The sequence below is a fragment of the Aedes albopictus genome, chromosome 1, assembly GCF_035046485.1.
Source record: "Aedes albopictus strain Foshan chromosome 1, AalbF5, whole genome shotgun sequence".
Classification (NCBI taxonomy): domain Eukaryota; kingdom Metazoa; phylum Arthropoda; class Insecta; order Diptera; family Culicidae; genus Aedes; species Aedes albopictus.
This window is the reverse complement of record NC_085136.1, coordinates 78,331,077-78,352,574: the sequence shown is the minus strand read 5'-3', so window position 1 is coordinate 78,352,574 and position 21,498 is coordinate 78,331,077. Positions and strand designations below refer to the sequence as shown.

Genomic DNA, 21,498 nt, shown 5'->3' with positions numbered 1-21,498 from the left:
TGTGAAAACTGCAAAATTTATGAAGAATCTAAAAAAAATGTTATCAAAATGATAACAGAAGGTTAATTTTCATTTTCTTCTATTTTTAAAAATCTGAAAAAACAACACTATACCAGGGTTTTAGATTTTCTCTGTAGAATAGAATGGGAATAATCCTGTAACCATTTTCAGCAGAATCCTTAAAAGCTTTTGTGGTGGCGTACAACGGAGTACATTACATACAGGAGATAGACAAAATGATCGGGACAGGCAAAATTTTCACTTCTCAAAAAAAATCAAATAGCTGTAACTTTTCGAAAAGTGCATCAAATATTCTCAAAATTTCACTGTATGTTAATCAACTAGTCATTAATGGTCAAAATTTCATTGCATTTGGTTCATAGAATCCGGAGATATAACAGCTCAAAGTTGGCTATCGGATAATGATACCTTTTTCTAGAATCTTTATTACTTCTTGCAGAACAGCCTAATCTTTTCCAAAATTGGACCACTGATACACAATTAGTTGGTCATCTTACAGTGAAAATTTGAGAAAATTTGATGCAAATTTGAGGCAAAATTTTGCTTGTCCCGATCATTTTGTCTATCCTCTGTACATGTGCTCACTCAAAATGATTGTTTAAACTTTCAGGGGTGGCCTTGGGGTACCTTGTTCGCAAGCTGTTGTACGAGAGTAAATCATCATTTTCAGACCTCCAACCACTATTCTACTAGAGTTAGGAGACAGAAGATCGCTCACATTCAAGCACTTTCTGTTGGACAACTCGAGAGGCATTACTATTGCGATGGTGGCTCCAGAGAGGACTCCGAGAGCCTCAACTAGGTTCAGGGCTAAAGGGATGTCACAATGTGGATCCTTGCCGTAGGGTCATTGTGGCCGATGAGGAACCATGTGAGATATATCAAAGTGCGATAACATCACTTAAAGAGATAAATTCTGGAACTCCGAAACACATTGTAGGAGAATGTGTGGGAAAGATGTTAAAAAAGATCAAGTTTTTTTTAATAATTTCACTAGTTTACAAAATTATACGAAAGTCGTTAACTTTTATCAATGACTTCAATTTTCCGATGCATAATTGCTGATTTCAGGACCGTGCTTCGAATTTTTTTTGGTGTATTAGTTTTTTTTTTAAATTTTTTTTCTTGAAAATCAAGCTCAACAGATTAAAAAAAATGGTATTTACTAAAATTCAAATATTAAACATTTTCAATCTTTTTGTATGAAGAGAAAGCTGGACATATTATGTTTTGACTATCTGAACACATATTTTCGTAAGCGGGACAGAAGTAGAGCTTTTGGAGAGTATGAGGGACGATCTCCTTTTAGCAAAATATTCAAAAAATATTTCATATTTGTATACTTATTTTTATTTTATTTTTTTCAATAAAACAGGATCCATTTATTGATCTTCAACCTAGTCTTCAACGTACATTTAAAATAGAAGATGTTAGCTAGTCACAGTAAAAATTTCAGCTCAAACGGAGCATTGTTTACGGAGAATGAGATGTATGAAGGGAGCACTTTCGCTTAAAAATAGAACAAAAACCGATTTCAAATCGATTTCAGCCATGTATGGAAAGTCAAAACAGTCTTTTGAGGTATACACTAGGCCATGGTTTCCCAAACTGTGGGTCGCGACCCCCCCGGGGGGTCGCCGGCCCTCATCCAGGGGGTCGCGAGAGACAGTAAAATATTCGACTGTCACAGACAACAAATGAGGGAATTTCTAAGGGGGTCGCGAAAACTACGTCTGCTGGCTAAAGGGGGTCGTGCGACCTGAAAGTTTGGGAACCTATGCACCAGGCATCTATAAATGATCGTAGCAAGCTGTGCGCGCGAATGGCTGCGTTTCGAAATCGCTGTCACGGTTTTTCTTAGCTCCGGGATGATTTTGATTTAGCCGGCTGTGCCTCCCGCGTCCACGATTCATGCGTGAGAAATAGAAAAATCCATCCCATTAGTGCATTTCGTATGGGACTATAACTCCGACTGTTGCTGCTCAGGCTATTGAATTTTGATGCAGGAGAAATGAGTGTAATGGCAGACTTCGAAAAACTAGGTGAGATCTTTCCTATCAAAATACATAATTTTATTAATACATGGGAAAATTACTACACTTAATACGCGCCAGAACCAAAGCAAAAAATTTTTGTTTCAGGTAGTGTCATGTATTTGAGATATCCATTTGATATTCTGATCCATTAATGCGGGGCTTACTGTTGCAAAAGGCGACCTCAGGATGTACGTGCAAGTCAAGGCATCCTTGAAATGGGCCGTTAGAAGTACAGTAGAGCTATCACCTTCCATCTCCAGGACTAAAATGTTTACGTCTATGCATAAAAATAAATGGCCAAAACAAACGCAGGCATTTTTCTTCTATAGTGCACTGCATGAAATTCTTTCCTACCCTTTCACTCTTACAGAAATTGTGTAAACAACAAGGCCAAGAGACGTCAAAATCCCATACACAGTCAAAACAATGCAGTGCCCTATACAAGCACTGCCAGCCAGTGGGCGAAGGATTAATTCCATGTATCCATGATTCTTGTAGTTATTCCCCAAATAACCTCCTCAAGTCCGGGCTTTCCAGGAGGTTTCAGATGACTTTTAGGGGGCTTCATATGCGCTCAGGTGAACTTCACGGGATTTCAGAGGCGTTCCAAAGCTTTTCAAGGCGATTCAGATTCATTCAGATTTCATTTGTGTTTCAGAGGCGTTTCGGGAAGTTCCAGAAAAGTTTTGTGGGACTTCAGAAACTCTCGGGTGAGTTTAACGGAGGTTTCATGGGGGTTTCAGAGGTGTTTCAATGCGCCAATTGTTGTTTGGTGCCAATCAGGATGCTTGCCAAAAGTGCCATGGGACCACGACACGGATCTGGATGCAGGATATAATTAGACTTTATTGCCATGCAAAAGTCATTATCAAACGCCAATTACACTATAAGGTGATTTAATTTGAGAAACGCAAAAGTACAGCAAATTGTCGCACAAAACAACCATCCACATTGCAAAGCCCGGACGTGAGCGGACTTTTCGAGCATTGCCCATTCAAACTGAGAAACTGATCGGAAGAAAGTAACATTCATTATTGGTTGGCAGCCGTTCGGTTACCAAATGACAAACGGAAGGCAACAACCACCTTACATTGCACTGATGAGGATAGCGAACGACCAATAGGTAATAGTTGCTAATCCGCGTGCGTGAGTTTTTTTTTTCGCCAGGTTTGCTTTCTTTCCTCAATTGATCTCGCAATTGGCACAATACGTTGTCGGACGCGACGAGTTAAATCGCGATCGTCAAAATGATCCCAGACCAAGCCGGAACTAACGGCTGCCGCCGCCGCCGCGACAGTGCTCCAGTTGACAGGTCGTCCGGCTTGGGGCCTGTAAACCGGCTTTCGGTTCGCGGGAGATCGGTAATTGATTCACGGCGAATGGAGAACGCGGTTATGTGATACGAGCACGTTGTTACGAAATCGCGCATGGACCGCTTGGGACAAAAAAAAAACGGTGGTCCTACTTTGGTCAAGGTTGTTTTGCGAAAACAACCGACGACGGTTTTTTTTCGTGCGTTGAGGTGTGATCCAGCACTTTCTCCTTGCGTCGTTGTCGTCGTTTTAGTCTCGGAAATTGGAATGGAAGTCACATTCAGCACATACCCGCCCAAGTCTACCCACACGATCCAACCAGCCAGTCAGTGTAGTGCCCGGCCAGGAGTTACTCAATAGAAGTGAATGACTTTCCCTATTTGGGGCAGCCAGCCGCGCACATATTCGCGAGTCGGCAGCTTCCAAAAAGAAAAAAAAACTAACGTAAATGAATCGATTCACTTATGAAACTGATCAATGCAATGCAACACAACACAGCTGAATCGTTGGGAAATTCCTCCACAGCAAACAAAGGCTTCCCCCGTGGTGGCAGCGGTGGAATTGATTTTTGAGGGCGCAAAAAATTAATGAACGGTGCAACGCTGGAAGCGTGAATGGTGAAGCACAGTCTCGCGAGCGTCTCCAAGACGTCTCATACGTAGTAGTGAATTGCAGTGTGTAGACAAAAAAAACTAATATACACACCAAATTTTTTGAAATGCTTCCAGCTCAAAAAAATCAGCAAAATAAATTGCTGAGTTTCAGCAAAAAAATTGCTGAATTTCAGCACAACGTTGCTGATCAACTGTCAAAATTGCTGGATAGTTCAGCAAGTTGAAAAATTGTTGCTGATACTCAGTAAATTCGCATTGCTGAATGCAATCAGCACAAAAAAAATCAGCAAAATTTTCTGAATAACAGCAATCAAGATTTGCAGTGTAGGCTGCCGAAATGATGTAGCCTGCGATGTAGAGTTCGACGACTACATTGATCCATTTTGTAATGCATAGTGCAGATGGATCAACATGGTGGATTTTCTGGAACAAAATTTTTGTATTCCCTTCCAACACCCAAAACAACTGTGCAAACATCATCGCAATTGATATCCGCGCTCCACGTTATAATTGAAGTTTCCTATGGTATTCGAATGAGTGTGATCAGTTTTGTTCCTTTTAATTCCAGTTATCCACTGACACTCAGGAAGATTACAAGTGGTAATCGAAATACGCGTATCTGTCAAAGGATAAACAGGGCGGAATTAAAAGGTACAAAACTTATTGGACTCGTTCGAAGAGAGTATTCTGCTTAGAGGGTTTGAAAAGTCGGTACCGTAAACGGGGTCAAATTGATCTCCGGGTCAAAATTGATCAGATGTTTTTCCGTTAGATAAGGTATGTTTTAAATGTTTTTCTCGCATTTATCGTTTAGTATAGGATTCGTACATCACGATACTTGGAAGGAAACTATGTAAAGTATGTCTAATCTAACTGAAAAACGTCTGATCAATTTCGACCCGGAGATCAATTTGACCCCTGTTTACGGTACAAGATTTCTCATGGTATTTTGCGTGTCAAAACGCATAATTCTCAGTTTTTCCAATTCTTTTTTCTTACTTTGTCGATGTCACAAGAAGATCTGAAGTGGGACCTCAAGTACATGTGTCTAAATTCGAAGTCCATATCTCAAGGCAGAGTGATCCCTCACAAATTATTTGGGGCTTCATAAAAAAAACGCTATTCTACTAAAACCGATGGTTCCTAACCAGATGACCAAAATTGTGTTTAGAATTGCGATATCTCTACTCATTTTTTAGCTATTATGAAAAAAAAAACTGTCAAAAAGTCAGCATTATTGACTTTTTTGTTGAAAAAATTACATGTTTTAATCCCATACAATTTATGAGAACTGCCTCCGAGGGACCACTTAGCCTTGAGATATGGACATCGAATTACGGCACGATTTTTTTTAGATAGAACGATCATTTTTCAATGTAGAACTTTCAACTTTTTCTTTTTTTTTTGCAAAATAAGGGACGGCCTACTAAACATGTAGTAGCGCGATATGTTTTATATTATTCAGTGTCATGGTCAAACTGCAGTCAGAGTGGACGCGTCACGCGATCCGAAGCGATTATGACGATTTGATAGCCACAGTGAACGAGGTTCAACGCATTTTCATTCCAACTAAAAAACAATCATCAATTTAAAAACGATTAGAATAATTTATCGAAATTGCCAAAAAGGTATCAGATTATGAGTAACAGATTTATAAAGGCGTACGAAGATTTTTTTGAGTTGTTAATACAGCACGAAGTTTATCCAAATAATAAGAAGTTGATAATATTTTTTTTTTTTGAATGGTGAAATTAGCATGTGGCTGATAAATGTCATGTATCCTATTTCCAGTGTAATTACGATAGTCCCTTGATTTTTTTAACATTTTGGTAAAGCTTATGCAGTTCGGAGGGAGTGCTTAAAATTGCAACTGTGGCTGGGGAAAAAAGACATTTTGAACAGGACTGGACAACCTTACCCAACAAACATTTTTGCTGTGGAACAAAGGTGGAACAAACCACTCTTAAGCAAACTTGAGCTTAAGAAACTATTATTCAACTAGTTCTGTCACTTGGGTAGGTTTAATACGTGGTTTGTGAATCGGTCTGTACTCCAGCTGATGCAGTTGGATGCTAATAATAATAAGTTCTTCGACTTTATTATCTGTTTTGCGTGAACGCTAAATTCAGAAGAGTGATGGAGAATGTAGCTTATGTCCGAGAGCGGTGACGATTGAAGACATCATCATTGGACATGGAGGAAATCCAGATTTCGGGAAAGTTGTGAAATGATAGCCAAGCCTTGTCGTATAATTTGATAGCCCGACCAATTAAACTGGATGAGAGAGGTCATTCAAACACGATGTATGTATGATAAGTTGAAGTATATGGAAAACAGGGAGGAACTGATTTTATTTTATATCGTTTCAGAGAGCGAGTAATGGCGCTTAAACCTAGGCTTCTAAGCCAAGATATAAGGAAGAAATACCTTTATCCCATCGCAAAATAATAATCATCAATGGAGTGACATTGACTTTCTTAGCCAGGTCACTCCCAACGTCTGTATTTCAATACTTTATGCTGAGCGGTTGGTACGAAATTACCCCGAATCAACTTTTTAAATGATGACGTCTACATAAATCATTACACAGTAGACCTGGCCTCTTCATTGCTTGTAATACATTTCCGAAGTACTCCGAGCAGAGGAGAATAGCAAATTAATAACTACGAAACCACATAACCTGTTTTTATATCTTGTTATGTTATTATTAAATTAATAAATCCCATAACAAATTTTGTTGGACAATCTCATTTTGTTATAATCAAGCCATTGATATAAATTCATTAAATTACATTTCAATAACATGTTTTGTTGAAGTTCAAGTTGTGTTATCGTTGTACTATTGATCAATAAACCAACAATAGCACAACAGTAACAAGTTTTGAAATCAAAGCAACTATTCGACAATTATGACCTATCCCTATGCTTTGTTCCATTTTTGTATTCAGTTTAAAAGGAAATTTCTGAATGAATCCTATAAAAAAATCCCAATATAATATTCGAAAAAAAAAAATTAAAAGTTCTGGAGGAATCCCGCGATAAATCCATGGAGAAATCTTTAAAAGAACAATCGCAATCTTCTTAGAAATTCCAATAGTAATTCTTCTTGGCAGAATCTTTAGAAAAACTCCGGGAGAATTCATCGGAAAAACTGCGGATTTTAGGAAAAATCTAGCAGAGATTTCTAGTGAACTCCTGTAGAAACTGATTCCAACTGATCCGGTTGGCACAAGAAGGCGTGGAGCGCAGAGAGCACGATGGACGGACCAGGCGGAGCGTGATCTGGCGAGCATTGGGCGCGACCGAGGATGGAGAGCGGCAGCCACAAACCGAATATTGTGGCGTTCTATTGTTGATTACGTCATGTTTTAATGATGTTGAACAAATATATGTATATGTATGTCCTGTAGAAATCATCAGAGGAAGTTCATGAGAAATTTTGGCATTTTTTTTTTTTTTTTTTTTTGAGGAATCCTTGTAGAACCCAGGAGGAATTTTCTAAAAAAATCTCGAATCTAGCGAAAAATCGGAAAATTGTAATAGTTTGAGAAATATTGCAAATATCTCAAAAACCTTCTGCAAAACAGTTGAGCATTCTAAAAAATCTTCAGCTTTGGGGCTGCAAAAAAAAAAACAAAACGAAAGTCACAAATTGCTATCGACGACCAAACCTTTTCAAGCATGACAACGTGTTGATTTCAAAACCGTGCTCCGAAAACAATTAAAATAGAACAGTTAATAAATTACAGCTCCAAATTGAAGTTCATACAGTTTAAAAATATAGTAATTGCCGAAGTTCAATTCTCTTGCGCTGTAGTGAACCAACTTCAAATCTCTTAGAATGAACTAAAAACTGAATATAGTATTTTTCGATCATTTGAAAATGTTTCGTACGTCAGAGTGATGGAACCCATGTTATTGGCGCGTTTTTGAAACAATGTGAATAATTTTATATAATAAGTATTAAAACTTACTTAGTTGCGAGTTTGATATCATAACAAATTGTGCTCTCAAACTATTATCAATAACATATTAATATCAAAATTTGTTATTGAAATATTTTCCGAATTCACTGTTATTAAGTTATTATTGAAACTAACACAACAAGTTATCAAAATGGTTTTTCAGGAACACTTTTTTGTTATGATATTTGTTATTTTACGACTTATGACAGATAAGTTAATAACATAATATGTTATGTTAATAACTTAAAAATAATCGATTCTATTATTCAGTTATTTTGTCAAAATAACACAGCTCCTTATGTAGTTCCCTTTTGCTCGGGACGTCAATCATTAATAATGACTATAGATAGTAGAGTAAACATAGATACGTGGTTATCGCTGAGTAAAATGTTTCAAACGTTTGAATAGTATTTTTCAAGAGTGAAACAGTTGAATATGGCGTCATGCGCTCCATTGGTGTTGTTGGGATCATGGCGTTATGCTCGTTTCGATACAGATTTTGACAGTTTGTTTGGATACAACGGATGCATTTTCGCAGATCCATGTTTACTCTACTATCTATAATAATGATAAGAAAATTGATGGAAATAGTCGGTTCTATCATTTCCTAGGATTTTTTATGGATGGCTATACACGTGAGTACTAGATTAGTCTAGTCTATAATTAGAAGTTGAATATATTTCGGAAAACAAAACAACATCAGCTAATTCCGTTGCTCTCGCCTTACATTTTCACATTTTTTTAATAATCTTCTTCAAAATCAGCACAACAAATATTCCTTTTACGACAACTGTTTTTACATAGTTATATGAAAAATGGCATACAAAAGACTAAAATATCAACGACATATTAAAAAGTGAATATTTTCCATAAAAACATAAAAAAAAATCCAGTAAAGTAAAATTTTATAAAAAAAACAAAAAGTGCATAAATCAATTTAAATTTTCCACAATTTTTTTTTCTTGGAGTCCATAAAAAGCATCGAAAATGCAATAAATTTTTCAAAAATTGCAATACACTAGTGTATTTTTCCAACTGAATTTTCCCAGGTTGAATTTTCATTGGCAATTTTGGAATTATTTATGAGTTTTTCTCTATAATTTAATAGGGTGACGATGGGTATTATCGGCAGGTTTGTTGTCTTCGTCATGAGGGGTTTTTGTCGACCAAATTTCCTGAAACTTGGTCATATAATTCAGCTTGGTTGGGAAAGATGTGAGGCCAACTCTGAGTTCAACAGCTTTCAAAAAACCCTCCATGACGAAGAGAACAAAACTGCCGAAAATACACAATTTCCCCTATGTGACGTTTAATTGACTGCCACAAAAATGCTATATGTGTACCAAAGTGTAGGTCATATGTATTCTCTACTCTTCATAACTGCAATTGCGACAGCACAAACCAAAGATAAATAGAAATAAGATTTTGGACCAATCTCAAACACAGTACCATACTCTACAACTGTGCCACCTGCATTTCATGATTGGTGAGAAGATTTTGACCAAAATGAGCGTGAACTTCCGAACCAGGTGGCATTTTAATGTAACATTCTATACGTTTCCGATCGTAAAATGCATGACAGCTCACACGTTTCCGTCCAGTAGAGATTTTTGATTGTATTATTTACAGCTATATACAGTATGACCCATAAAAAAATGCGACAGTTTTCAAAGTCATCGTTCCCCTACTTCGAACTGATTAACCTCGCATGTATCTATTGGATAGTATAGTAGAGCCACTAATCTTATAATGGCAAAGGAACATAGACTGATTCCATGCAAATACCTTCGGAAATATAACGTTGAACATATGGATGTCGAAATCGTCCACGCGCCAGAGGCCGTTTTTTAAGGATATAATTATCTTTCAATTACTTTCAATCACATTCAATCAAATTTTATTTTCAAAATAGCACTTTTATGGCTGGATAAGGTCTTCAGGAGTTGGTTGGTTCGTCGGACAAGCACGAAAAAAATATTAACTTATAAACTAAGAGACATTTTGTGAAAATTGAATTATTTGACAAATGATAATTTTTAGAAAATATTATGTTTTAAGCATGAAATTGTTTTTAAGTACATAGTATTTGTACCTATCATAACGGTAGGTATATATGCCTTCATCGACAAAAAAATGTTTTGAATAATGTTCTAACAGTGTTAAGTTTTTTATTAATTTATCTTAAATACGGTTTTTAATATGTAGCACCTTTTTTAGTTTTTGTTTCCTAAACATTTGAAATTATTTTTAAAATATCTTTCAAACATTGGCGTATTAAAGAGTACATATTTCTTCATGGTTTCCATGTGTTTAAAAGTTTTTATCTTAGTTCATTTTGCTATGAAAATTATAGGAAAACTTGACTTTATTTAAAAATTGTTAACAATTATAAGGTATCCCATATACGTAACCAATGAATATTTTGACAAAAATTTTAGAGATCCTGTATGACAATAACCTCCTTATTGTATCCTAATCCAAAAAAGTTTAATTCATTGGGATTATTTCATTAAAAATCATCAAATACTGCAAAAAAATGGAATGTCGCATTTTTTTATGGGTCATACTGTACAAACCGAACATACTGGGGATAGACAAAATGATCGGGACAGGCAAAATTTTCCCTTCTCAAAAAAAAATTCAAATAGCTGTAACTTTTCGAAAAAGGCAACAAATATTCTCAAATTTTGACTTTAAGTTCATCAACTATTTGTGTATCAGACAAAATTTGGAAAAGATCGAACTATTCTGCACGAAATTATAAAGATTCTAAAAAAAATATATAATTATTCGATAGCCAACTTTGACCTGTTATATTTCCGGATTCAATGAACCGAATGCAATGAAATTGTGACCATTTATGACTTATATAATGAGCTTTGAAAAACTTTTGACATAACTTAAAATTCTTAACACGGAGAATAGTGCAGAATAGCCCGATTTTTTTCCAAATTCTGTCCACTGAAACACAACTAGTTTATTACCTTACAGTCAAAATTTGAGAATATTTGATGCACTTTTCGAAAAGTTACAGCTAATTGGACATTTTTGGAAAAGTGAAAATTTTGCCTGTACCGATCATTTTGTCTATCCCCTGTAGATGGATCTTTGAAGAGTCGAAGTTGTGATTTATATACAAATTGATTTGCCATACCTGCCATATATTTAGAGAAAATAGAATTTTCAACAAATGAAATTGCGATTTTGCCTGCACTGTCTATTGCAACTAATGATTATCTGGCAGCTTTCTGTTCAAACTTTTTTTGTATTAACGTGTATTTATTCTGTTCAAACTTGATTTTCAGCAAAAAAAATTTAAAAAAAAATGTTCTCATGATTTTTTTACACGGTCTCGTGATCAGCACGTAGTTATGCGTGGAAAATGTTGTTCATTTATAGAAGTTCACTGCACAAGGTACCCGCAATGTTAAAAGTCGTCTCACAACGGCGAAAAGGACTTTTTTCCGTTACTTTTCAAGTTACGAATAGGACTTTTTCGAGTGGATTTTTTTCCAAAAAAAATTGCGGGAATTCGATTAAAGAAAAATGGAAGAAGTTTTAAAAAAACTCCAAAGAATAAGAACTCGAAAGAATATTCAGCAAACCTCATGATAGAAGTTTTGGTGGATTGGATTTTCTGATGAATTTATAGTTCAACCATATATTACACTTCATGTTACTAGCATATTATCTCTTCTTAGCAATATTTGAAATCAGACACCCTCAAACTTAGAGAAAAAAAAGCTATTTGTGATCCATTAAAATCGACACAGTATATTAAGAAAAATACTACAACGCAATTCCTCAAGTTGACACGACAGTCCATTGCCCCTGATTCTGAGTTTTGAGTGAGTGTAACGTTGGGAAAGGATCCAACATATAATATAAACTGCCCTGCAGCTTCAGCTACACACCATCAAAAATTGTGGTGGATGAAAATATCTCCACATAACATATCATTCGAAGTGGCAATCGTATCGAATCATCAGATACCTCAAAAACATCTGAAAAGCGTGCCTTTAAAGAACAAACAGCAGATGTAAATTATGAAAACGTTGTAAAACTGTAACTAAGAAAAATGCGATGTAATATCTGTTAACGTTTTATAAAACCTTTTGAAAAAGCTTTTCAACAAAAGTCGAAGGCGTTTCTGGGAAAAAGAAATCTGCATAAACTTTAAACGAAATTGCAAAAGAAATTTCTGGTCATATCCCTGTATTATTTTTGGCATTTTTTTTTAAGATTATGGTTAAAATTCTTACACAATAATACAATACTTTGCTGGACATTTTGGGCGAGACTTAAAACTTTTGATTTTTTTTAACTTTCATCACAAATAAATACTTGATAAGTTCTAGGTAGTATTTTTAATCGATCATATAAAGGAATCGCAGAAGAGTTCAATGCAGAAGATAATATATAAACGAACTTCTAAAACAACACAACATCTGTTGTGCTATATTTCCAATAAATTTGGGATTTTGAAATAAAAAATATTCTGAAGAAATTCTCAATCGGAAATTTATATACAAATTGAAATAGGCGAACTTCCACTAGTTTTACCAGCAGCTCTGTTCACTTCAGCATGGATTGTTTTCTATAACATAAAGAACTTAGAGTTTTCCTCAAAACATTCCCTAACGAGCTAAACTTTACACGTGGTAGGCAATGGGACCGCCGAAAATCCCTCAAGATGACTTATACAACATCGTGCTGCAGAACATCCCCTAAAATTATTTTTAAAAAATTTCCAAAAGAATTCGTGAAGTGATTTTAAACGAATTTTACGATCCTTAAAAACCCTGAAAAAATTCGTTTGAAAGAATATAAAGTTTCAGAAATTCTTGAAAAACATGAATATATTCTGACTTACAGCAATATGGTGGAATATGTTGAGATATTAAAAATTGGTTGAATTAAGAAAGAATCGGAAAATATTCTTTTAAGGCTACTTTGATCGGCGCTGCAGTCTTAAGGAATCAAAATAATTGTTTTACATTTGCCCCGAGCCCGACGTCCTATGTCCAATTTAACACGACTAATCAGAATTTTACCTTTGAAAAAGACTTGAAACAGAGTGGACAAGTCGGAAAAAATCAATAACAGTCGTTTTAATTCCGCAAGACTACAACGCCGATACAAGTAGCTCAAATCACTCATATCAGTCGAGTTCTTCCAAATACAAGCTAGCTGTCTTCTACAGAAGCAATTGATGATGCATTCGCTCACCAGTGACGGAGAGTGAATCCAAGCGTATTTGCAAAAAATCATTTTCATTCTAGGATTACCTAATCCCAAGTACCATTTTCAGTCAAATTGAATAGAAGATGTTCTTAGAACCATCATAATATCAAAATAAAAATATAAGGTTTTATGACGGTTCTCAAAACCTCTACAAGACTATTTGGTCATCAAAATGTTTCTTGGTATTGTTAAACTTAGTTTAATGATAGCATGCTTATTAAAAAGAAGTTGTGGTACATGTCCAGCTTATGCTTTAGCGTAAGTAGTGCTGTCAACTTTTTAGGAACAAAAGCTTTGTTGGAAACTGTTTATGAGTAGTGATTCTGTTACTACCGTCATGCGGGGCTACTTTTGAAATGCGGGGTTGCTTTGGACACTTTTGAATATCGATTTTTTTAATTCAAAATAAGGTTCAAATCTGTTTGATGTGTTTGGGACTATTATGAGGCATTATTTTCCCTTCATTTGGTTGAGATTGTTTTTAAAACAGATCTTTTATTGCTTGTAAGGTCGCGAAAAAATATCGAATAAACGAAAAAAATATAACGTATCAAAACATTTGCTCTGTATGCATTATTTCTACAGTTCATAAATTTCAAAGAGTTCATCAATTCATTCATAATGTATCAACGTAGCATATACAATCGAATAGTTGTATCGTTATACATTATAAATGACCTTTTCACCTAAATAAAGTATTGATGGTCCCTATTTTAAGGCTGTCTATATTACAATATTTCGCTAGATAGCACAGAACCATTTAAAAACGCATATATTTATTGAAATCATGTACGGTATAGTATGCTACAGAATTGATACAATGTAGTTTTCTAAATAACCCTAGAATTTAAAATGCATTTCTGTTATAGTTAAAAATGTCTAAAGTAGCCCCCATCCAGATCTATATGAGATGTGTCCGATTGATGTATGAACAACTTTTTCGTTTTTTGGTGGACTGAGCACACATCCTACATACATACTCACGATTATTGTGTGTAAAAGTTGTGGAAATCCATTCACTACTCTGGAAGTTATGATGTCATAAAATTGAAAAACCATGGAAAAGTGTAAAAAGAAGCCCCGCAAGACGGTATCGATTATGATTCATAATTAATTACCTATTTCCACAAACATACATTGATAAAAAAAAAGTATTACTGAAAACCACTAGAAACAGCATAGCAATGAATACATGAGCTATATTCTGAAACAGTCTACGAGAACTTCTTATAACAATAAAACTTGAAATAATGCAGAAAATTGTTCAAAAAATGCATGCACAACAAGCTTTAAAAGTTATTCGAATGCTCTTCTTATCTTACACCATTCCTCACAGGTTCAACATTTTGTTCTGCTAAAGTTCCCAGTGGTATTTACCGGCCCACAATCAAAAGATCATCTTGGACTTGAACGACCTACAACAGCCTAGGTATGTTCAAGCCAGCATACATAGGTTGCTCAATCACACGCTGTATCATGCACTAGGCAGACCTACAAACAGCACCTCGTCGCGTCGTCGCATAGATCAGCCAGAACCCCCGAGCTCTAGAATCGTTCTTACAAGTGCAATCCAATCTGCAACTGCACCGCGATGTACTTTTTCACACAGACACACACACATACATTTAAGGTGGTCGCACAATGCACCGTGCGGACAAGATTTCATCCGAAACCACACGGCAACAACGGCACTGCAGCAGCAACAGCAGCAACAACAGCACCAGCTTATAGCCCCAGTAGCCAGCGGACCTGCGGAGTTGCGCAATGTCTTGAGAGACCTCTTTTTGCAGCGAAACGATAGCTTATGCTGCCATCGGAGCTCCGGTGGAGCTACCGATGCTACTGCTGGTGCTGCTGCTGCTGCTGCTGCGGCAGCAGAGATCGCCGAGAAGAGGTGATCGCGGGAGATGTGTAGGCCCAGGGGACAGGTAACCGTAGATTGGAGTCATGGTCCCAACAACGTCTGCTTGGCGATCACTCTCGATTTCATTGGATTGGATTGGCCACCCTTCCGAGTAGAGGTTGATTGCACTGTGTTTCATGGTTCGGTTTTTCAGTTGATAGAGAACACTTTCGATCAGGGTTAGTGACTTTACTATCCGGACATTTGAGGACCCCTGTGGAGACTGCGTACACTTACTTTGTATTTGAGAATTGCCCGGAATCCACCAGCTTTTCGCGAACTTTTCAGCAGAACTTCAGCTTCAACGGCTTCGATCAATTCAGCAATAGCAGTAATCGATATCCTTGTCGGTGATCGGCTTTTCGAAACCCTTTCGTAATCGCGCACTGTCACTGTTCCATTCACTTGCCCAAGTCGAGCTGCTGTTATTACGAAACTGTCGGGAATATGCAACAACTGTACGATCGCGCGCTATCAGCAGTAAAAGGTCGCCACTCTGAACTGGTCTCGTAGAGCTACATTCACTTTTCTACGCGATCGAGGCAACGGCAACAACAATTTCACCACCCTTCACTGTAGATCAATTCCTCAGAAATAGCCCCCTGAGGGCACACCTTCCTTCAGGTCTCACACCCTGGACAGAATCGTACACCGTAGATCTTCCGCTTTTCGTATTCTTCCACACTGATCCAGCGATCGTAAAGTGCACTTTCCAGTCGAATTCCTTCCAATTAGTCACACCACATCCCCAAATCGAAAAATTTGTCAATCACACACCGATCAGAAGCACAGAAAAAGCACCAATCACTATCTTCCCCACAGTGAGGGTCCTTCTTCTTCACTCAATGGGATCTTCTCAAGAAAAAAAACGGCGGGCGCTGCTCGGGAGCTCGCTGGAAAACGCTGCTTATCCAATAAAAGTCGTCGATCAACTGAACCTCGGCTGCCAGCGCGTGGACCTCCAAGGTGCCAAGAAATTCAAACTGCTGCTGCAGCCCCCGCGTAGGCGCGCGCGCCAGCTCCAAACGGTCAAAACGATCACTTTTCCTGCGACTCCGCTTTCTCGCGCGAGAACCACGCGATCCTCTCGCGCTCTTCTGCGATGGTGGAGCGATCGCACTCTCGCAGGCGCGAAGCCCCAACTTTAAACGTGGGTCCCGGTAAGACCCTCGTAGCAGGGACGAAAAAGCCTATACTCTCGTACTCTCTCGTCAAACCACCTTTTGCAGAGTGCACTCGGTGAGCCGATTCAGCCGATTCAAAGAGTGAGAAAAGTTGATCAAGTCAGTCCAAAAGAAAACTTCTGCTTCTGGGAGGATTCGGATCAACAACAAACCTCTCTTGCGCGGGACAACCAGAAAGTAGAGTTGTGAAGCATGCGGAGACTGATGCCGCCGTCGCCGCCGCCGCCGCATCGAACCGCATTTAATGAAAATAAAATAAAAAAGGCGAAATGAAATAAAAAACCGGAGTCAAGAAAATTCCTCTCTGATGACATAACGAGGTGAGGTTTCGTGTGTTGTGTGTGTGGAGCTCTGGGATATATGAATGGAAAATGTGTGATGGAAAGAAAAGAAAAGAAATGGGACGAATTTGCTTGTTTTTTTTTGCTCGGAGACAGTTGTATGCTAGGTTGTATGAAAATTCAAATTGTTTCCACTTGAATGAACTCTTAAGCAGCAAAATGGGCTTATTATTGTCCATTTATCTTTTCTGTTTGTATTCTTCTTGTTCATTTAGAAGAAGGCTAAATTCACACGTTTGTTCTAGCGTTTGTTGTAGTTTGTTACCAATTCCATTTATCTTTAATCATACAGTCCGACCTTATTTTACGTCCACTATAGGGGGGGAGCGTAATTTAACCTTTCTTTTGCATCACGTTGGGAACAGTTTGCTGACGGTTTGTGTCAAAAATGACCCTAATGCCAAAGGAGGGTTAAACTGAACATAAATACAAGGACTAGACTGCTAGTTTACCTTTTCCATGTGTTCAGCAAAGTTTGATTATTAGCTACGAACTACCACGTGACGTGTGATCATCCACTATTCAGAATTATGCCATCAGATGGCAACACTGGTCGATCTACATAAAATCATCCATTAACTGGAGGTGTTGCTACAAGATACCGGTAAGCTGTAATTGTGACCAACCAAGCCCTCTTTTTCAAATATAGTTTTCCCTTGAAAAAGGCCACATCCCATGGCCGAAACGTCGGGCAAATTAAAATAAATCGTTTGATTTTGTAAGACTGAGAGTGCCAAATTCCTCCGGTAAGCTTAAGATTTTCATAAGTTATCACGTGTGATACCTGAAGATATACTTTATTTGGAGCAGTGGTGTGTTGAGCAAAAGTCAGAAGGTCAATTAGTTAGTGATTTCGCCGCTAGGCTTTGCTAGTTAACAAGTAAAGTTTTAGACTTCTCTACGTTGGAATTCAAAACAGATAGAAACATGTCGTCTTCAGTTAAGTTGTTCAGAAGGATAAGAACTTTTCGATGATTTGCTAATTAATGACTAATTTGGCCACTAGTTAGACGGCTCTAATTATCAAGTAAGCTTCAAGATTTCTCTACCCGGAGATACAAAGGATGCTGGAATGTCAAACCTGTTCAGAAGGACAAGAACATTCTGTTGATTCATCAATCAATTAATGGCGCTAGTTTCCAAGTCAAGATTTGGAATTCTCTATCTCGAAATTTTGATTGACAAAGTCTACGCTCCATACATTTTTATATATTACGAAAGTCTTCGAGGGTGGAGGGGGGCGTCTAAGATGGTCAAAATGTGGTCTACTGAACAGCCCCACTATATATGCCACGTGACGTCAACGTGACGTGCATTTTTGCTTTGCGCATGGTTAATTGTAAAAAAATATGGTTATTGCATGATCAGTGTTGCCAGAAATAAAAGAACGTTTATGTCGCAATTTGAAACAAAGTACTGCGCTTGAGGTTTACGATGTATTATCGAACATTCGAATAACTTATCTGAGAAAATGAACATTATTTTAATCAGCATGATCAGTGTTGCCAGTAATAATAGAATTCTTGTGTTGCATTGTTAAACAATGCACTGCACATGAGGTGCACTATATCATTGTCGAACATTTGTATCACCTATCTCCCATCGGAAATGAGATATTGAGCTTTATTGGAATCTACATGACCAGTGTTGCCTGCTGCTACAAGAATTATGTGTTGTAAAATAACACTAAAGATTTCTGAAATGCCAACAAAGATGTTACTGAACTTTTACATAATTTTGACTGAATATTAGAAATCGACATTTTAGCTCAAACCCGTATTGATCGATGTTTGATATTATGCAGTGTTGCCAGTAGCAGAAATAATTTTCAGGAACCTAATTTCACAAATACAAATACTCAAGGCAAATCTAGATGGCTTGTTGATAATATGCTACGTTCATTGAAACATTAATGTACATGTGAACTATTTCAATTGTAGTTAATTGCTTATAATTATTTTTACGTTTAGAGTAGCAGTGTTGCCAGTCTTCAGATAAAAAGTCTTAGTATTCTGTGCAACGCTGAAGAGTCTAATAAATTATAACTATGTCGATTTCCATAACCATGTTATGCATGATATTTTTATGCACTTTTAATGTATGCACTGCACCTTTTCTGTGCCCTGCCTACTGAGAGATAATATTGTGCAAAAGAAAAATTAATTATGGTGGTAACTATTGCAACAGCGGCCAAGGGGTGTTTATAGGGGAGAGCAAAGAGGAGTTACTGGGGCATTTCAGGGGGTCCCAAGAAGTTTCAGCATGGTACCAGGAGATCTCAGGTGTGTTTTTGAGGGTCTGAAGGGGTTTTCGAAAGCATTGCAGAGAGTTTCAGAGGATTTTCAACGGATTTTGAAGCCGTAACAGGTACGTTTTCGAGGGTTACCGAGAGCCTGACGTGCATTACACGGGGTCCGAGTGGGTCTTAAGTGAGTTTCTCAGGCCCCTTCAAGGCAGTTTAGGCTGGTTTCAGAGGCGTTGCGGAGGCGTTTTTTGGAGCTTTTGGAGGGTCTCAGGTGTGCTACATAGGGTCCGAGGGACTTTTAGAGGGATTCCGGAGGCATTTCAGGAAGTTTCAGAGGATTTTCAGAGAACCCATCACAACATCTTTTGAAACGCTCTTGAAATACTTGTTGATTTATAGGTGTTCTTGAACCCCCCTGCAGGGATGGGAACACTCACTTCGGAAGAGTTACACTCACTTGCTGTTTTCTCAGCTCAGAAGCGTGCAATCAAAAAACGATGTATGGACGACTTTTGCCTTGTGATTTTGTCTAAAAGTTTGCCAAACAGAGTAGGGGTCACATACGCATACCGATGTCGTGAGGAAGCTGCGAAGGCAACTCTCCACAAGGTGAATGTAAATTACACTCACCTCGTGGAGTAATTTACAGTAATTTACAAAACAACAAGGCAAAAGTCGTCCATACAACGTTTCTTGACTGCATGCTTCTGAGCTGAGAAAATAACAAGTGAGTGTAACTCTTTCAAAGTGAGTGTTCCCATCCCTGCCCCCCTGATACCACTCTGACCTAAAATGCGTCGAAACGCCCCTGAATCCTCCATAATCCCATTATAACACCCTTGAAATCAACAAATATTATAATCAACTTGAAATGTCTCTGAAACCATTTTGGACGCCTTGAATAGGCTACACAAACCCCATGAAACACACCTGGAAGCCCCTTGAATACTATCAAACGCCCCTCAAACTACTAGAAACGTTCTTATTACGTCCCTGAAACCCCCCTAAAACTATTAAATGCCCCTGAATCTCATTAAAACGCCAACAATCCTGACAGAACGCCCTTAAAAGGCTCCTCAAATCCCCTTAAACGCCCCTGAAGCCCCTGGGAACTCCCTTTTTTGGGCTCTCTGGGATCATTTTTGGGCTACCTGGAGGTTTCAGGGGCGTTCAAAGGGGTTATTTATTTTTATTTTTATCTGTATTAACGAGATTTTTAGCCCTAGGCTAGTTCATGTCGGGACCTACGCTTTACTTCCCTTCCGAAGGAAGAACTCGCATTTTTGTGAGTTTGTCGGGAGTGGGATTCGATCCCAGGTCCTCGGCATGATAGTCAAGTGTTCTAACCATCACACCAGGTCCGCTCCACTCAAATGGGTTGTCAGAGGCCTTCTAAAAAGTCCGATGGAGCTGCAGGGGCGTTTCATGGTTCGCAGGGGGGTTCCAGGATGCCTTTTGGGTCCATCAAGGGGTCTCAAAACTTTCAGAGGAGTTCCAAAGGGTCTCAGGGGAGTTTCAGGAGTACGAAAAGGTCTCAGGGGAGTATCAGAGGGTTTGAAGAGATTCTAGGGAAATCCAGGTTATCTCAGAGTTTAGACATTTTCAGGGGGACTCTCGGGGGCCTTAGGAACACTTGAAAGGGTCTCAGAGGTTCCATAGGATTTCAGGGGCCCAAGGGACGTAGCTGGGGGCCTCAGGAGTGTTTCAGGAGGTTTCAAGGCCGTATATGCAGGACTCAGTTTCAAGGCGTTTCAAGGGGGTCCCGGGGGGCTTCAGGGGGTACCATAAGGGGCGTTCAAAGGGGTCTCAAGGTCGTCTCAGGGGAATTTCAGGTAGTTTCAGAGGATACCAGATGAACTAAGGAGCGTTTCAATGGAAACCCAAGGGGTTTCATAGAAAATTAGGAGATCTCAAGGCCATTTCAAGAGGGTCCCAGGGAGTATCAGGATCAATTGGTACCCCCTGTCACCCTCTGTAACACTCACAGACCGCTGGAACGCTGAGACCTTTTGAAGCGTCCCTAAGGCACCCTGGAACCCCTTCTGGAACGTCCAAAGACTCCATGGTACCTCCTGAATCCCCCTAGGACCCCCTTGCAATGCCCCTGAGATAACCTGGTAGCACCTGAAGCTCTATAAAACTCCCCTGAGACCCCCTCAAACCCCCGTGAATCCCTCTAGAACATCCATGGAACTCCCTGAAAACCTTTGAAGCGTCCCTCAAGTCCCTTGGAATCCTCCCAAGACCGCTTGCAGCATCCCTGAAATCTCCTGTTCCCCTTGAAACCCCCTGGAACCCTCTTGGCACGCCCCTGAGATCTCCTGGAACCTTTTGGAACGCCTTTAAGATCTACCGGTAGCCCATGTAACCTGAACCGTCCCTGAGACCCTCTGGAACTTTCGTGGAACCCCTTGAGACCCTTTGAAGCGTCCCAAAAGCACTGGACAAAATTAAGTACGCATTGAAAAATTTTCATGCAAAATGTTCAAAAGTTTTGAGTTCTCTATCTCATCTGCTAGTGCAGAAATTAACTTCAAGTTTTAACTGGTGCTGCGTTTGTAAAGTAGACTTACATTCTCCAATTCATGGAAAATTCTACGATTGTTGCATGGGAGTGTCTTACGATTATATT

At 38.4% G+C, this 21,498-nt stretch overlaps 1 protein-coding gene across 1 annotated transcript in view; it reads right to left on the bottom strand.

The window, feature by feature from the left end:
• The window catches only part of LOC115256582 (mucin-5AC-like), a 385,160-nt gene extending 369,074 nt beyond the window's left edge, over nt 1-16,086 (bottom strand). Inside the window, exon 1 of the mRNA XM_029855360.2 lies at nt 15,334-16,086. The gene's annotated coding sequence lies outside the window, so the exon portion shown is untranslated. The remainder of the gene's footprint in view (nt 1-15,333) is intronic.
• Between the last annotated feature and the right edge of the window lie 5,412 nt (nt 16,087-21,498).